This window comes from Ovis canadensis, chromosome 2 (genome assembly GCF_042477335.2).
Source record: "Ovis canadensis isolate MfBH-ARS-UI-01 breed Bighorn chromosome 2, ARS-UI_OviCan_v2, whole genome shotgun sequence".
NCBI lineage: Eukaryota > Metazoa > Chordata > Mammalia > Artiodactyla > Bovidae > Ovis > Ovis canadensis.
This window is the reverse complement of record NC_091246.1, coordinates 104,467,930-104,486,466: the sequence shown is the minus strand read 5'-3', so window position 1 is coordinate 104,486,466 and position 18,537 is coordinate 104,467,930.

Genomic DNA, 18,537 nt, shown 5'->3' with positions numbered 1-18,537 from the left:
CAAACAGACTGTACCTTCTACTTTTTACCCTGTGCCTCCCAGTAGGTTCTCATTAGTTGTCTATTTTATACATAGTCTCAATTGTGTGTGTATGTCATTCCCAATCTCCCAACTCATCCCACCCCGCTTTCCCCCACTTGTCGTCTGTGTGTTTGTTCTCTACGTCTGTGTCTCTATTCCTCCTTTGCAAATAGGTTCATCAGTACCGCTTTTCTAGATTCCACGTATATGCACAATATGTTAGTTTTTCTCTTTCTGTCTGACTTTACTCTGTGTGACCGTCTCTAGGTCCGCTTATACAAGGTACCCAGAACAGTCAAATTCACAGAGTCAGAAAGTACGTTGGTAGATGCAAGGGTTGGAGTGGGGAGTGGGCAGGCAGAATGAGGACTTAGCGTTTAATGAGGACAGTTTCAGTTTAGGAAGGTGAAAATTTTGGGTGATAGAGGATGGTGAGAGTTGCGCAACTATGTGGATGTACTTACTGCCACTGAACTCTACAGTTGCTGCTGCTACTGCCAAGTCACTTCAGTCGTGTCTGATTCTGTGCGACCCCGTGGACTGCAGCCTGCCAGGCTCCTCCATCCATGGGATTTTCCAGGCAAGAGTACTGGAGTGGGTATATTCTTTAATATGTGACTCTTACCACAATAAAAATATTTTTAAAAAAGAATGCTGTAATTTGTCAACATCATTTTTTCTGCTGTAAGTGCTTGCTGAGATTATATAACAATTAAACAAGATAATCCAAGTGAATTCTTAATATAGTCCCTGGTGGCTCAGACGGTAAAGTGTCTGCCTGCAATGCGGGAGACCCAGGTTCAATCCCTGGGTCGGGAAGATCTCCTAGAGAAGGAAATGGCAACCCACTCCAGTATTCTTGCCTGGAGAATCCCATGGACGGAGGAGCCTGGTAAGCTGCAGTCCATGGGGTCACAAAGAGTCGGACACGACTGAGCGACTTCGCTTTCACTTTCACTAATGCCTAATAGCTATTGTTATTATTATTTTGTCTTTATTATGGGAAATGATGAGCCCAGAGGTCTGGGCCACCTTTGGAGAGACAATAAACATTTAAAGATTAAGTGAATAAATGGCAAAGCGAATGAGTGCGCAAAAGGAGTGAATGCTGACTTATAATACTCATTTTCGATTAACTAGTTCTGTGGTCTTTCACTAGTTAGATAATGTCTCTTAGTTTTTGTCATTGTAAAGTTGAAGCAAGAGGAGAGAGAAGTCACAACTTCTCCAAATGCACTGAGTCACCAACTTTTTAACCTGAGAGAGCATTTGGCAGAACCCTCCCCTGGGGGATAGTTCATCAGGTTCGCCCAGAGTCCGAAGGTGACACTGTCCAGTTGTTCAGGCTTGAAAAACAAGACTGTCTGGTTCTTAGTCCAGAAAACACCTCTAGCCACACAGAAAGTCTCAGTAACTATGTGCTGAATAAATAGTGAACAGTCCAGTGTTATCTAATTTAAAGCTGATGTAGATAGGCTTTTTAAAGCTTAATTATCAAATAACTTACTTATTTGACTACTGGTTATCAACAATAATTCTTAAACTTTGGGTCTTCTTTGGGTCTTTTTCAACTGCAGAGAAAAAAAGTGAGATTTCCCTCAGCATCCAGTTACATATATGTCATATTTAAAATCAGAGGGAAAAGAAAAAAAAATAAAATACAATCATACCTCATTTGGGGCTTCCCTGGCGGCTCACACGGTAAAGAATCCACCTGCAAAGTGGGAGACCTGAGTTCGATCCCTGGGTCAGGAAGATCCCCTGGAGAAGGAAATGGCAACCCATTCCAGCATTCTTGCCTGGAGAATTCCGTGGACAGAGGAGCCTGGCGGCTATAGTCCATGGGCTCGCACAGAGTTGGACATGACTGAGCAGCTAACTTTCACTTTCACCTCATTTTACCATGTTCCACTTTATTGTATTTAGCAGATAAGGCATTTTTTTACAAACTGAAGGTTTGTGACAATCCTGCGTCCAACAGCATTTGCTCCACCTAGTATCTCTGTGTCCCAACTTGGTGACTCTCGCAGCACTTGAAAATGTTTCATTGTTATTATGTTGCTTCTGGTGATCTGTGTATCCGTGATCTTCCGTTGTAATTGTTTTGGGGCACCACAAACCACACCCATATCAGAAGGCAACTTAATTATTGAAAGGATGACAAAAAATTTAGAATATGACATAAATTCAGTTGATAAACAGGGTTTGAGAGGACTGGCTCCAGTTTTGAAGGAAGTTCCACTGTAGGTGAAATGCTATCAGCACCGCGTGCTACAGAGAAATCATTCATGAAAGAGTCAATGGACATGGCAGACTTCTCATTGTCTCATTTTAAGGAGTTGTCACAGCCACCCAGCCTTCAGCAATCACCACCCTGATCAGTCAGCAGTCTTCAACATCCAGACAACACCCTCCACCAGCAAAAAGCTATCTATTCACTAAAGGCTCAGATAATGTTTAGCAGTTTTTACCAATATTTTTAATTAAGATACGAACATCGCTTTTTTTAGACGTAACACTGTTGCACGTTCAGTAGACTGCAGTATTGCGTAAATATAACTGTTATATGCACTGGGAATCCGAAAAATTCATGGGATTCATTTTAGTGCAATCTGTGTTTATTGGGTGCTCTGGAACCCCACCCACAATATCTCTGAGGTGATTCTGTAACCCAAATGCAGACAGTGGTTTTCTCTCTATAATGGGACTGTGGTTAATTTTTATTTTTTTTTTCTTATACTTTTCTATTTTTGAATTTTCTGTAGTATACATGTATCACTTTTGTAATCAGAACATAGTTTATTTCAACAAAACATGATTACTGCAAAGATGAATTATAGATTAGTTAAAAGTAAACTGTCTTCACCAGTTCAATTTTTCTTTTAACTTCAAATACTGGACTACCTCATTAAGTTAGAGTTTTATCTCCTTTGGTTTATTTATAACCTGAATAGGAGGATAAAACTGCTTTATCAGCGAAAGAAAATATTCTTTCTGCACCTTCAGAAGAAATCAGTGCTTTCAACAGTTAATTGTCCAATTTTAGGTTATGTTTGAAAAGGGAATGGTTCCCTATTTATTGGTCTTCTTTTATTCAATTCTCATTTAGCAAATAAATATTTAAAAATTGCTAACCAATAATTATAAGATGCGTGTGCCCTCAGAAATATTTGCTGAATTCCTTTATACCTACTTCAAATTTGTTCAGTAGTTTAATGATCTGATATTGAATATTTCTGAAGAGGCTTTTCAACGCATGTTTTAAAAAGCAAGCACTTAAAACATTTTGAAGTACATTATTTATTTAAATATATTAACATATTTAAAAGTAGGCATTGAAGATTGACATAATTTTTAAATAATCTCGAAAGGTTAACGATCTCAATGTGAGTATAAATAGAAATTAAGATCTCTAATTCAAGACTATCTTTGAGTTCTGCTTCCCTCATGGTGGCTACCCCTTAGTATATTTGACAAATAAATGAATGAAATTCTCTTTAACTAGGTTTATATGTCATTCTTTACACTCCAAAATTATAAATAAACATGTGCTTGTTCCAAAAACATCACACAGTACAGAACATCCAGAGATAAAGCAGCCACTTGAACATATTCTATCATTGGCATACATCCTCTCAGATCTTTTTAAATATAGATTTATTTTTAAATTGCTTCATTAAAACATTTTAATCTGGTCTGAAATTTCAATTCTGGTTCTCATATACAAACACCATATAAAATGCATTTTGATTTAGAAATAATGTGGTCTTCTCAAGTTTTGCTTTGCTTTCTTTTGTTTTGTCTTTTACCTACTCTGCCTACAGATAAGATGCAAAAATTTTCTAGGTCACAATTAGTTTCCACCAGCATCCTTGAAACTATAACCAGCAGTAGTGCACACAAAGAGGAAAAAAGCATCCGTTTTTACCTCCAGTCTCGGGTATATTTTCCATCTCGAGTGAGCTGTGTCTCATGTGCCATGTGCTTCAATCAGCCTCCCAGAAGGTCTAATTGGGACTTAGGCACTTAATAAATATTTGTGGGATTAAACTGAATTTCAGTAATTATTCTGTAATTTTTAAAGCATGTGGACATTGGGAGAGGAGGCACACTTTGGTGTTTTTCACTTCAGAGCCTCTACACACCCATTCCTGAAATCAGGCGACATTGGTGAGCGGGGGTTTATGAGTTATTTGGCGTTCACCACAGAGAGTCTTTTGAACGCCTTCAATCATGCTTTATTTCTTGATCCTAGATTTCTCAGCTAACATCTCAATTGGAAATAAACTCATTTCCTTAAGCCATCTGGTGGCTTTCACTTGTAACTACAACATCGCCAAATGGCCAAAGGGTATTTACCTGCATCCCTCAACACAGACCAGCTCTGTCATTTTTTTTCTTAACGTCTCTTACGAGATGTTATGATGACATGATGTTATGATGACATGATGCCTAAGTAATGTGTAGGTGTTAAAAACCCAAAAGAAGTAGTCATGATTTTCACCTTGGGAACACATGAGTATCAAGGGCAACATGATGAAGGCTATGGGTGATGGAGTCAGAGAAATTATTTTATTTTATTACTTTCATGCATTGGAGAAGGAAATGGCAACCCACTCCAGTATTCTTGCCTAGAGAATTCCAGGGATGGGGGAGCCTGGTGGGCTGCCATCTCTGGGGTCGCACAGAGTCGGACACAACTGAAGTGACTTAGCAGCAGCATTACAGTTATATAATAAGATAAGGTTTATGAAGTATCCACCATGTGCCAGGCAGAGTGCACAGGTTAGAAAAACCAAGGCAGTTCCCATATTTTCAGGGAATAGGAGCAAATTGATATGTGAACAGAGTCTAAGTGTTATTTAATAAAATAGCCATGCTGAAGTGGAGACAGGAAGACCCTCACTGGTCTTGTTTATCTCCCACTGGACACCAGGAAATGGGCACTATTCCCTCCAAGAACGCACAAGACACCAGAAAATAATATCAAAGTTCCACCAAAATTTCACAGCCTCTCAGGAACCTTCTCGAACCTTACAACTCAGAAAGTGTTCCAATAACATTTTTTTGTTTAGAGGTAATGAGATAAAGCCTGACCAAAATATTGTGATATCCGCTTTGGAAGAGATGTGTTAAATACATTTCAAATGAATAAACACGTGTTCTTATATACACCTGATTATTTACAGATCACCCAGACGGTTGAATAGGAGGAAGTCAGCTTAGCTTTTTCTGCAGACTACTGCCTGAAAATGACATTAGAGTCAAGTTGGGGGAGACCTGGAGGGAAGCGAAGATCTGGGTTCATGAAGATGTTGTGGATAATTCTAAAAATAAATTTTCCACCAAGTGTGTGTCTAGCTGCATTAATACCCTATCTGTCTGCCTGTCAGCTCAGTCATGTCTGACTCTTTACATCCCCATGAACTATAGACTGCCAGGCTCCTCTGTCCATGGGATTCTCCAGGCAAGAATACTGGAAGGGATTGTCGATTCCTCCTCCGAGCGATCTCCCCAACCCAGGGACCGATCCCATGTCTCTTATGTCTCCTGCATTGGCAGGCAGAGTCTTTACCATACTGGAGGTCACAGTGCTAAGTCACAGTCACGCTTATCCACAGGAGGCTGTCACTGCTTATCTTCAGCCTTGTTTGGAACGTTAAACCCTGGATCCAACCAGCATGATGAAATGGAAAGTGAGGAGAAATGAGAGCGGCCAGTATGGAACTATGAAAAATGCACCTCCATCTTTTTCTGGCCATCTCACACTGGGGGCAAATGGCAATCAAGGTCACTCTGAAGAAATATCAACACTATTCATTTACTGGAACTTTAAATTTAAAAGCTACCTAATTCTTTACGGCAGCCGGGGGGGTCGGTGTGGAATTATTTTCCTTCTATCAATAAATCAACTTTCCTCTCTCATCTTCCATCCTATTATATTTTTAAAGAAATTCATTCCAGTTAATATGAAAATGAGTATCCAGAAATTATGAAGGATGCTTGTGGACACAGCTCTTGTGATTCACCAAGTCTGTCTGTTAATCTAGGTATCAACAACACACTTGGTTTTCAATCATTTAAATGCTCTCAGTATCCATCTGCCCTTGAAACCAATCAGAACATCCTCACATTATTTTGTAAGGGATGCACTAATGGAAAGATACTAAGCCCTTTTATTAACAGCTCCCTGTCACTTTTAGGCAATCAGTAAGATATTCTAAAGGAAGAGATGATGTCCACACAAGGATAGTATTGGAATGAATTTGAGCCTTGTGGAACCTCATTTCCCTTATTGAAATGCTCGAAAGTAAAAGATACATACATACTTCACCACATTTCTGCTCTAATATTTATTATTGTCTTTATTAAACCCTACATGGTCAGATAAACAGAGAATAGTTTCCTCAATGAGATCAAGCACTTTTTATAAAATATTTTGAATAAGGTAAGTATTCCCTTGTTAGTATTCTTTTTCAAACTACTTTGGTCCTTCTCCCTATTCATTTTTGTTGATAGATTTTAATAAGTTTGTCAGTTGCTCCCCCAAATTCTTTGGGGTTTTGATTGAAATCTTTTCATTTTTATGTCATAAATTGGAGAAAACAGACATCTTCAGTTTTCATATCCATGAAAGTGATAGATCTCTCCATTGCTTCCTTCTTTTTCTGCCTCAGTGAATTACAGCATTCTCTTTATGTGGGCCTACCTATTAAGTTTATTCATTGTTATTTTGCACCAGTTTTGCTGCACTTAAAATGTGTCGAAAAGTGCAAGCTAGAGTGACACTTAAAGAACTGAAGTATTTCGAGTATGGTATTTTAAGAAATCACAGAAAATAGAGAGAAACGTAGGAGTTCATCTTTTTTTTATGAAGAAATGGCTCGTTTTATAAATTATATTTTGGTTGCTTTATGGAAATACCTAAAAAATTACAGTGTGACTGCAGGAAGTGTGATTTTTGAAGAGCACACAATGTCAGATCAATCTGTTTTCTTTTTGATCAGGATAGCTGACTTTTAGATAAGAGTGGAGAATTACATGTGAAGCGCTTGGATTTCAGGAAGTGTTTGTTCTTAATGAATATGGTTCTGTCACAAAAGAATACTCTAGTGCTGACTCCTTTGTTGGAGAGTTTCTATGTAAGAAGGAGCTATCTGTTTAACTCTATGTTTATTTATTAAATTAAAAGGCAATAGCCATATGACAAACATACATTATTCTTATAGGACAACACAGATAACTTTTCCCAAAGTTTCTGTTGATCACAGTCACCTGGGATGTTGGGGGTGGGGGATAAATTGGAAGACTGAGACTAATATATACCCTCTACTGGGCTTCCCAGGTAGCTCAGTGGTAAAGAATCTACCTGCCAGTGCGGAAGACACAGGTTCAATCCCTGGGTCAGGAAAATCCCCTAACAAAGGAAATGGCAACCCACTCTAGTATTCTTCCTGGAAAATCTCATCCACAGAGGAGCCTGGCTGCTACAGTCCATGGGGTTGCAAGAGTCAGACACGACTTAGTAACTAAACAACAGCAACAAATACCCACTACTATATAAAACAGATAACTAGTAAGGACCTCTCGTAGCACCGGGAATGCTACTCAGTGCTCTGTGGCTTATATGGGAAAAGACAAGTGTGGATACAGGTATATAGATAACTGATTCACTTTGCTCTACCTCTGAAGTTAACACAACATTGTAAATCAACTCTACTTCAATAAAAGCTAAAAATAAAATAAAATTGTATTGAATGAAATATTTTTTAAAAAGCAATGTAATTCTCTTGGTCTATTTGTTTAGAAAACATTCCTTTGCTTAAATTCCCAGTGTACAGCTATTAATATTAGACTCCATAACAATTTCAGCTTGAGAACAAAGAGAAGCCCATAAATGTAAAACTCCGTGATTCTGTGAATTCTACTATTCCTATCCCACCAGTTTATTTAGTGTTTTATTAAGTCATGGAAGCCCAAGTTCAAAGGAGACAGAGAGGGTGGGGGTTGACCACAGATGAGCATTAAGACCCTTACAGCATACTAATGCCTTCTCTAGATTCACAGGTTTGAAGAGATGACTATGGTAGAAAGCAGCAGGTACTGAGGTACAGAGCAACTGGAAATCTCGTATATTGTCACTGGGGTGCAAAGTGGTACGACTGCTCAAGACAGCAAGGCAGAACATTAAACCAAGCACACAGCCCTTCTGAGGGCCAAGGCCCATTGTTCCCACCCATGAAGTCGCCCTGTATTTACCCAACAGAAATGAAAATGTATACTCACACAAAGTCATGTACATGAATGCATGTATCTCATTACTCATAGTAGCCCCCAGATTGGAAGCAACCCAAAATATCCACCAATTGATACATGAATTACATATGCTATAAAATGAACTATTGCTTAGAAATAAAAAGGAAATATTATATTAAATCATACAATGTGGTTGAGTCTCAAAAAGTTTCTAATAAATAAAATAAATGAGACACAAAAACTAAAAACTGTATAATTCTAACCATACAAAATTCTAGGAGAGATAAGTTATTGTAACAGAAAGCAGACCGTGGTTCCCTTGGGCCAGGGATTGGGGAATGGGCTTGACTACAAAGCAGCAGGAGGAACTATTTCTGGATGATGAAAATGCTCTATATTTCAAGGAACTATTGTTATGTGTATATTATACTTCAAAGAACCTAGGAGGAAAAATTGAATAGCAACAGAAAGGTGAGTTTATATAGACTTAAGTATACATCACATTAATCCAAAATTTTTAAAAATATATAACTAGGAAAAAAATCTAACTTAAGAGGTAAAAGACCTGTAGTCAGAAAACTATAAGATACTGACGAAATAAGCTGAAAATGACACAAACAGATGGAAAGATACATAGTGTTGGAAGAATTAGCATTGTTAAAATGACCATACTACCCAAGGCAGTTTACAGATTCAATGAAACCCCTACCAAAATACCAAGGGCATTTTTCACCTAACTGGAAAAAATAATTTTAAAATTATTTAGAAACACAACAGACTCCAAATAGCCAAAAGAATCTTTAAAACAAACAAACAAAAAAAGAGCTAGGGAAACCACGCTCCCTGACTTCTGACTATGCTACAAAACTACAGTAATCAAAACAGTAGAGTACTGGTGCAAAAGCAGAAATACAGATCAATGGAAGAGAACAGAGAGCCCAGAAATAAACCCATGTACTTATGGTCAATTAACCCATAACAAAGGAGGCAAGAATATAAAATAGAGAAAAAAACAGTCTCTTCAATAAGTGGTCCTGGAAAACTAGACAGCTTTATATAAAAGGATGAAATTAAAACATTCTCTAAGACCATATATAAAATAAACTCAAAATGGGTTAAAGACCTAAATGCAAGAACAGAAACCATAAAACTCCTAGAGAAAAACATAATCAGAACACTCTTTGATGTAAATTATAGCAATATTTTTCTGGATCTGTCTCCTAAACCAAAGGAAATAAAAGCAAAAATTAGCACATGGGACCTAATTAAACTTAAAAGCTTTTGCATAGTGAAAGAAACTGACAAAACAAAAAGACAAGCTTAGGAATGGGAGAAAATAATTTCCAAATGACATGACTGGTAAGGGGTTAATATCTAACCTATATAAACAGTTCATACAACTCAACATCATAAAACAAACAACCTGATTAAAAAATAAGGAGAAGATAAGAGTAGACATTTTTTCCAAGGAAAACATCCAAATGACCACAGGCACACAAAAAGGTGCTTAACATTGTTAATCCCCAGAGAAATAAGATATCATCTCACACTGATCAGAATGACACAAATAACATGTTGGTGAGGATGTGGAGAAAAGGAACTCTTATACACTGTTGGTGAGATGGTGCAACCAACTATGGAAACGGCCGTCGCCCAAAGAACTAAAAAGAGCACTACCATATGACCCAGTGATTCCATTCCTGGGTATATATTTATAAAAAAACAAAAACACTACTTCAAAAAAATACATGCACCTCAATGTTCATAGCAGCATTATTTACAGTTGTCAATATGGAAGGATCTATCAACAGATGAATAGATAAAGCATTGGGGCATATATAAATATGTACACAAATAGTATAATGGAATACTACTCAGTTGTTAAAAAGAACACACTTTTGCTATTTGCAACAACATGGATAGACCTGGAGGTATTATGCTCATAGAAATAACTCAGACGGAGAAAGAAAAATACTGTATGTTACCACTTATATGTGGAATAAAAAACAACAACAACAACAAACACAACGGACTAGTGAATATAACAAAAAAGAAGCAGACTCCCTGATATAAAAAACAAACCAGTGGCTACCAGTAGGGAGAGGCAAGGGGAGAGGGGTCACATAGGAGTAGAGGGTGATTCGAGACACAGTCCGCAGAGGTAAAGAGTGTTATTTTTTCCATTGGAGTATAATTGCTTTACAATGTGGCATTACTTTCTACTGTAGAACAAAGTCAATCAACCATGTTTACATACATCTTCTCCCTCCCAAAGAGGGAAGAGGGAAGCGGGGCACTGGAAGAGTGCTGACACACAGTCACACTTGTGGGTTCACCTTCACTCCCTGTTAAAGGGTGAACTGTGGGCCCCAAAGGGTTTATTGGAGGTCCTAACCCCCAGAATCTCAGAATGTGACTGTCTTGGGAAATAGGGTTATTGCAGATGTGATTAGTTAAGATGAAGTCATGCTGGAGTAAGGTGGGCTCTTGATCTAATAGGACTAGTGTTCTAATAGGAAGATGGTGTGGCGACCCAGGGGAGAAAGCCATGGAATGATGGAGAAAGGCTGGAGTGATGGAGCTCAAGCCAAAGAACACCAAGGATTGCTGCCCCAGCTGGAAGCTAAGAAGGGCCAAGAAGGATCACCCCAGAGTCTAAGAGGGATCATGGCCCTGCAGACACATTGCTTGGACTTTCAGCCTTTACAGTTGTGGGGGAATACAGTTCCGTGCTTTTAAGTCATCCAGCTTATAATTTGTCATGGCAGCTCTATGGAACTAGCCCACCGCACTAGACTGCAAGCTTCCGGAATGCAGGTCATGCCTTGTTCACTTTTCCCCTTCAGGGTGTGTCTCATAGCAGGTGTGGCAGAGAAAGTAACGCACTCATTCTCCTTCTCAGATCCCCAAAGCTGAGGCCTTGCCCTGGGTTGGCTGAGCAGCTCCCCCTCTTTTGTCAGTCTATTTATTTTTATTTTTGGCTGGGCTGGGTCTTTGCTGCTGCACACAGGCTTTCTTTAGTGGTGACAAATGGAGGCTACACTCAAGTTGTAGTACATGGGCTGCTCATGGCGGTGGCTTCCCTTGTTGCAGGGTACGGCCTCTAGGGCTCAGGCTGCAGTAGCTGTGGCACACGGGCTTCGTTGTCCTGTGGCATGCGGGATCTTCCTGAACCAGGGATCGAACCCATGTCCCCTGCATCGGCAGGCGGATTCTTAAAACACTGGACCACCAGGGTAGTCCTGAGCAGCTCCTTTGACACTCATGTGGGAGGTGGCTCTGGGAATGGGGCTAACCCTCTGGAGGAATTAGGACCCTTTTCTCCCCATGTGATGTCCGTGTTATATTCTTGAAGCCCACTTGGGAGCTTCATCAAGGTTTGTATTGCTGTTGATAGCATCAATCAGTCTCACTCTTCGTATGTGAATCAGTTAAACATCTCTCCTCTGGACTCCTAGCACATCCTGGTAAATCCTCTTCCCTTGCTCTGCCACAGACAATTAAAAGGGGTCTGCGTGTGCCTCTCTCACCCTCCTCCCAGATTGAGGATTCTGTTGGGGGAGGCGGGCTTATTTATTTCTGAACCTTTCATACTCAGTGTCTGGTGTGTAATAGAATTCCTGTGCAAGTGCTGAACTGAACCGACCTGCCTTTTAGAGTTTAGCTACAGATTCAAGCAAATTTCTGGATGATCTGGAGCATGCAACTCCTCACTCACAGTGACACTGTGTCTTAAAGGAGACCCTGCATGTCCGTGGCGTTTCACAGGCACATCGTGCTCCTGGAGGGGCTGGAAAGCTGGCCTGACTCATTTCCTCACAGTTTATTATGTGGAAAAGCATAAGCCTTCTGTTTTCTTCGGCTGTTAACTTGGCACCTCATTTCATATATATATATATAACTTGCATTGAAAGATACTACCTCTGTGATTTAATCAGCCATAGAGGATCAAAACTACTTTATTGGAGGAGGAAATCTCGGTGCTCGTGCCCCATGAAAAATGATTCCCTAGGCCAGGCAAAAGAGACTGGGTGCCCAAATATTAATCCTCAAAACAATGTAATGAAGTTGGTGTAAGACCTGCCTCGAAGGTGGTGGAATTGAGCCTCAGAACGGGTGAATGACAAGCCCAAGATCACACAGATGCTAAGGGATAGGGTCTTATGTCTCTGACTCAAAATGTCTCTGGATTATTTTTTTCTGTTTTAAAAAATATATATTTGCTGTTAAATCATCCCTCTAGGTTGTCACAGAGCCCAGGTTTGAGCTCCCAGAGTCATACAGCAAATTCCCGCGGGCTATCTACTGTATGTGTGGTAGTATATATGTTTCCAGGTTTCCCTTGCGGCTCAGTTGGCAAAGAATCTGCCTGCAGTGCAGGAGACCTGGGTTCGATCCCTGGGTTGAGAAGATCCCCTGGAAAAGGGAAAGGCTACCCACTCCCGTATTCTGTCCTAGAGAATCTCACAGACTGTATAGTCCATGGGGCTGCAGAGAGTCAGACACAGCTGAGCGACTTTCATTTCACTTCACTTCACGTGCCTCCCATGCTGCTCTCTCCATTCATTCCGCCCTCTCCTCCCCCAACTTGAGGCCCACAAGTCTGTGCTCTGGGTCTGCATCTCCGTTGCTGCCCTGCAAATTGGTTCGTCAGGACCATCTTTCTAGATTCCATACATATAAAGCTGTGGATTTTCTAAAACTCCATTCAGACTCTCAAAGTAACAGAATCAAAGGGGAAATTTTTTTTGAATGGAAGTATGGTTGCTTCACAAGGTCATGTTAGTTTCAGGTGACAGAATTTTAAAGAAAACAATGAATTGTCTTTCACAGGAAGACTTGGAATTATTCAAATACATAATGCCCTTCACAGCTATTTCTTAGCAGGTTAAACAGCAGTTCTGATGATTAGCTGTTCTTTGTTTCATTTGGGGGACACTTCAAAGATTCAGGTCTTCAGAACCTGATGCACATTTCAAGGGAGGGTGGAGGTACGGAGCTGCACCATGTGACTTGCAGTGTCTTAGTTCCCTGACCAGAGGTGAAACCCATGCTCCCTGCAATGGAAGCTCAGAGTCCTAACCTCTGAACCACCACGGCAGTCCCCTGATGTACATTCTATTATTTATTACCCCAAAGTGGCAGATCTTCAACTCTGAAGTCTTTCTGAGCAGAACATGGAGAACATAGCAGGTGATTAAACTGAGCACTCATATTTTAGGTCAAACATGGTTGGCTATAAAGATACAGGATAGATTTTCAGTATGGATCTAGAAACAGCTTGACCAAGTTCCTGCACTTGATTTGAAGCCAGGAAGAAAGAAAGGGTCTGAAATCTGCTTTGCCACTTACTATTTGACCTGGAGTAAGTGGCTTAATGGTCCTCCCAGGTGGCTCTAGCGGTAAAGAACCCAGCTGCCAATGCAGGAGACGAAAGACACTTGGCTTTGATCCCTGGGTTGGGAAGATGCCCTGGAGGAGGGCATGGCAACCCAGTCCAGTATTCTTGCCTGGACAATCCCATGGACAGGGGAGCCTGGCGGGTGGCAAAGGGACCCTAGGAGCCCCTAGGGTCGCAAAGAGCAGGAGGTGACGAAAACAACTGAGAGCACACACATGCAAGTGGCTTAACCTCTCCAGGCCTGTCTCCTCAGTGAAATCATATCATCCCTAATCTTAAAGGACGGTTAGAAAGAAACAACGCATTCACATGAGTCAGCCATGGGTGTACATGGGAATGCATTGTTTCTTTTTAACTGTCGTTTATGATTAGGGATGATCTGATTTTCATGTGAATGTATGGCAAAAACCACCACAATACTGTAAAGTAATTAGCCTCCAATTAAAATTTTTTAAAAAGAAACAGTGCATATAGAGCAGTCACAGAAGCATGGTGCTTCCAAATGACTGCCATTGTTATGGATCAAAAAAGCCTTCTCCAAAAAAGGCTTTGATTAATAACAACATCATCAAACATGCATCTTCAAGAGCATTCATCTAAATGTTTAAGTTCTGGTACCTGTTCCATACGTCCAGGAGCAGAACAAACCATTCAAGGTGAAAGCTCTGGTGGTTTATGCCTTCCCATGGGTTAAATGCAACCCATACTCTGCAGTGAGGAGGGCCCTTACGATAATTGAACCAATAAAATAATGCCATATTCGTGGTCTGATCATTCCTTAATTACTTATTACTTAATTACTTATTACTTAATTGCTTATGACTTAATGGCTTATTACTGTTCTGTAGCATAAGTTTCCAGGAAAAAAAAAAGTGGACTTCTATAACATTTTTTTTAATCTGTCTTTAAAAACTGGTAGGTAACTAAGCATCCTGGAGGAAGAAATGGCAAGTCACTCCAGTATTCTTACCTGGGAAATCCCACGGACAGAGGAGCCTGGTGGCTACAGTCCATGGGGTTGCAAAGAGTCAGACACAACTGAGCGACTAAGCATACATAAGTATTAACTGAGCTTGGGCTCCTTCCCTGAACGAAGCTGACTCTGCATCTGAACTGATTGGTTAAATATTTATGGCAGAGTTTTATAAGGTCAACTGGCTGACTGGGATTCATATCCCAAAAGAATTGTTTTCATACAACATATATTTCTTTTTCATTTCACTAGAAATATATGTTCCTTGTAGAAAGACTAGAAATTGTTGACAAGCAGAAATAATGCTTAAATCATACATAATTCTGCCACCCAGAGATAAATACTGTTAATATTTTGGTGAACGTTCATTCAAGTGTCGCTTATATTTATCTATTTTTTACACAAATGAGGCTGCATTATACATGCACTATTACAACATGGTTTATTAACTAAGCAATACCATAAACATCTCTCATTGTCAACAGACGTACTTGCACACTGCAGTTTTTACCAAATGGTGCAGAGTATTCCACCTAAGGAATAACCTATATTTATCTAATGTTGTACTGTTGAACCCTTGAGTTGTTTTAAAATCATATTCTTGCTATTAGAAATGGTGCTGTGTGTTATAGTTCCCGGAGGGAAGGGTTGGGGGAAGGGGTAGTTAGGGAGTTTGGGACGGACAGGTACACACTGCTAGATTTAAAGTGGATAACCAACAAGGACCTACTGTATAGCACAGGAAACTCTGCTCAGTGTTAATGGTGCCTCTGTCCATGGGATTCTCCAGGCAAGAATACTGGAGTGGGTTGCCATTCCCTTCTCCAGGGGATCTTCCCTACCCAGGGACTGAACTCGGGTCTCCCTCATTGCAGGAAGATTCTTTACTATCTGAGCCACCAGGGAAGTCCCCCAAAATTACTCACTTCAATTTTAAAAAGAAAGAAAATGAACAATGGGTATCTTGTCACTTCACTCCTAAATGCTCTTAAAGAATAAAGAAAGGACATTTTCAAACATGACTCCAATACCATTCATACTTTTAAATTAACAGTAATTCCACAGTATCACTTGATTTTCATTTCATAGTCAAATTTTCCCACTTGTCCCAAACATGTCCTTTACATTTTTACCTAACAGAAGATTCATGCACTGTGTGTGGGTTTAATATCAGCTCAATCACTTTTGAAAACAATCTGGCATCATTTTATAGAAATTCTTGCACAAATGTACCAGGAAATACGTATAAAATGTCCATAGCAATATAATTCTTAAGAGGAAAAAAAAAAACAAACTAGAAACAACTCATTTGAAGGCAAGAGGAGGAAACTGAAGGAAGCAATAGTGAGTCGGGGTCTGGTTTGGGCGTCTGGGGGACAAAGGTGTCTTGCTGCCTGCTTTTCCCGCAGGTGTCATAATAGTCCATTTGCTTCCTGGTTTCAAAGTTCTCCTAGGTGCCATCCACAATTGCTCAAAACTCACTCTACCAGCTTTGAGCATCAAAATATTAAGAGCATTTTTACTGCTCTTGTGATGTCTTTCCTTGTTTGCCTTTCACAAAACTAAGAAATGTAGAAAATGCTGAGGAGGTGATTCCCCTCCAACGCTGAACGGCTCTACACCTGGCCTTCACTCTATATCCTCTGCACTTCCTCAGATGATGTAATGGCCTTTAATTCCAAGGACAGCCTGAAACACTCCCCCACCATGCAGCAGCCATTTCTCCTAAGATTATGCCCTGCCTCCACCACGCAACTCCCCACTCTCTTCACCCAACCCTCTTCCTTCACTGCAGCTGGAGTTTAAACCAGACACCCACTGCCCCATGGAGTTTAACTGCTTTCCTCTCTCATGCCTTCTTCTGTGTGTGGCTTACATATGTATACAGTGGTGAAATGTCTGCTTAAGACTTAGATCTATGTGTTTGTCTGCAGTAATATGAATACGAATGGCTTGGGTCATTGACTATTGAATACTCTGGCTTATAATATGTCACCTCCATAGGTCATTTTCTCTTCAGGCTGATGCAGTCTGAAGGATTAATGGGGAGGGGAGATATTGAAGAATACCTATGAGACACTGCTAGGGAAATTAAATCATACACAAGATTTCAACATGACTACTCATACATTGCCTTGTATGAGGTGATCATGCTATCGTTCCTGAAAATGGTTCTTCATCATCTTGGTTAAACTAGGTACAGCATCTCTGGTAGCAGTTCTAATGAAGTCAGAAGGTACAGACTATGCCTTATGCTCTGAAACAGACTCAAAGGTAAAACATGGTAGACTGTGTGGCATAATCCTTGATGGGCCTCAACTCTTTTAAAGAACTTAAATCAAAATTTCAGTCAACTAAATGGGAAGGAAATCCAAATCCAGCTGTATATGTATAGCTGATTCACTTTGTTGTACAGTAGAAACTAACACATCGTTGTAAAATAACCATACTCCAAAAAAATTAAAAACAAAGCAAACTTTGATCAAATATCCCCAGGCATTTTTCAGCGCCTCCCAGAAGTCTTTCAAGATTATCATAGAATTCTTGCAAAGACTCAAAGGGCTGCTAGTCTCATCTTAAGCCTTTGAAGAAAGCAGTGGTTGATCCTTTTCTGGCTGTGCAAAGAAGCATGAATGGCCTTTTCCAGCATTTCTATACCCAGCACATATGATAGCACAGAGATGGGCAGCCGTTTGCTGATTACAGTCTTACAGTCCTTTGTTAGCGAAAGCATAGGAGAGCTCTGTATGCCAAGGGTCATAGTCATTCATTATGCAGGGTTTTGTTCTTTTCAGTTTCCCAAGTCAGACATTGCTATGATGATACCAGGAGTGATCGGTGATCATATTCACAGTCATATTTCTCTCACCCTCTATTATAAAACTTCCAATGCCTCGGGAAACCTCCTTCATGGGACCTCTCTGGTGGTCCAGCGGTTCAATACAGGGGGTACAGTTTCGATCCCTGGTTGGGGGAAAAAGAAAGACTCCTTAGTTATTTCTTGGAATTTCCAGGTGTCTTTGACAATGCTAGCGGGCTTCCCTGATGGCTCAGAGGGTAAAGCGTTTACCTCCGATGCAGGAGACCCAGGTTTGATCCCTGGGTCAGGAAGATCCCCTGGAGAAGGAAATGGCAACCCACTCCAGTATTCTTGCCTGGAGAATCCCATGGACAGAGGAGCCTGGTGGGCTAGAGTCCACGAAGTCGCAAAGCGTCGGACACGACTGAGCGACTTCACTTTCACTTTTGACAATACTAGTGAGCAAATTCTTCCAATATCAATAGGATAGCTATCATTTTCATGCTTTTCTGACCCAACAGAGACACTTGCCTTTCACACCTAGCTGCTCACGAGCCCACATGAAGCTCTCCCTTCTGCCTCTACCCCTGGGGCTCACTAAGAGAGTCTGAATGTCAGTACTGCACGTACTGTCTCCTTATGCTCATAAAATACCAGCCCCACCTCCCACCACAGTTCATACAGTGTTCTAGAACACATGCTGCAGAGCCTACAGTGAAGACATTCCCCTGTGTTCTGGCTTCGGCCCTTTCTTTCCACGGAACTCAGAGTCCGAAGGAGCTGCCCTAGAGGACCACTCCCAAGGGAGATTCCAACCGTGCTCAGAAGCATCCCAGTGCTCTGAACACTAAGGCATTGTTTTAAGGTCCAACCAGTGTGCCTGCCTTCCTTTAGGAAGGGCTCCTTCTGGAGAGTATATTAGGCCCCTTTTTCTGAATTCTAAGAAGTGAAAATGTTAGTCCCTCAGTTGTGTCCAACTCTTTGTGACCCCATTGACTGTAGCCTGAAAGGCTCCTCTGTCCATGGGATTCTCCAGGCAAGAATACTGGAGTGGATTGCCATTTCCTTCTCCAGGGGATATTCCCA